Here is a 1,023-nt window from a genome sequence, read left to right as displayed (position 1 = left end):
CATATCCACACAATTGTAACACACGTGTATGTGTCTAAATTTTCCACAGGTTTCCAAGGAGGAAGATCTTTATCTAAGAAAGATTATAATAGATGTATGTTACAGACTTATTTAAGCAAGTCTATTATCAGTAGTATAATATATGAAATTAGGGCTATGATCATGATTTTAAAAAGATTGCATAGCTACAACTTGGCACCTAATTCTGTGTCATGTACTTTTCACACAATTACTCCTAAATGGCAGTAAATTATCATCCTAATTTTATAAGAGAAATTAAGGCTCAGAGAGGTTAGGTGACTTTCCAAATGTAATCCCACTAGTAAATGTGAGATTTTATCCCTGTTCATTTGAATTCACTTGGCCTCCTTTTCCCAGCACTTGTATAAAGATTTAAAGTTTACAAAGCATCCTGACATAAAAAAAATTCCACGCTCATAAGTTCTAATAAAACAAAAAAAATTTTAAATGCTTAAAGAGCAAATAAATTTGATCACATTTGGGCTATTTTCATACTTGCTAGATTGACAAGAATAGGTGTATATTATTTTACATTTTTTAGAAAGGCTTTAAACAGGCTGCAAGATCCACATACTCTAATATAATTGGCCTATTGGGTATAAGTGTTTCAAATATAGTCTTCTATTTGCAAATCAGAACCAAGCACTAGATAGTGTATGACTGAATGGGATCGGAAAAGAGATATTAAGGATCCCTTTTGATTATGACAAAACTCCATTTGTGTATGTAAATTGCCAGGTAGATTGAAAACAGGTAGATACTGGATAGTTTAGACAGTTTCTGGAGTTCTTTTAATTTCTATCAAATATATTTTCCCCCTGAATTTTTCCAGTCCATAAAATATTTTTGTTGTTTTATTTAGTACTCTTGAAATTATAGAATTATTTAAAAATTTTAAATGCGAGCAATTATATTTAGTCTTTAGATATGCTCTCTAGAATTTTTTATTTTTTGGCAAATAATTTTCACTTTTTGCTTTTATGCTGGGTATTCCAAAGAAGA

Source organism: Pteropus vampyrus, unplaced genomic scaffold (genome assembly GCF_000151845.1).
Source record: "Pteropus vampyrus isolate Shadow unplaced genomic scaffold, Pvam_2.0 Scaffold99, whole genome shotgun sequence".
NCBI lineage: Eukaryota > Metazoa > Chordata > Mammalia > Chiroptera > Pteropodidae > Pteropus > Pteropus vampyrus.
Note: the sequence above shows the minus strand (reverse complement) of the source record.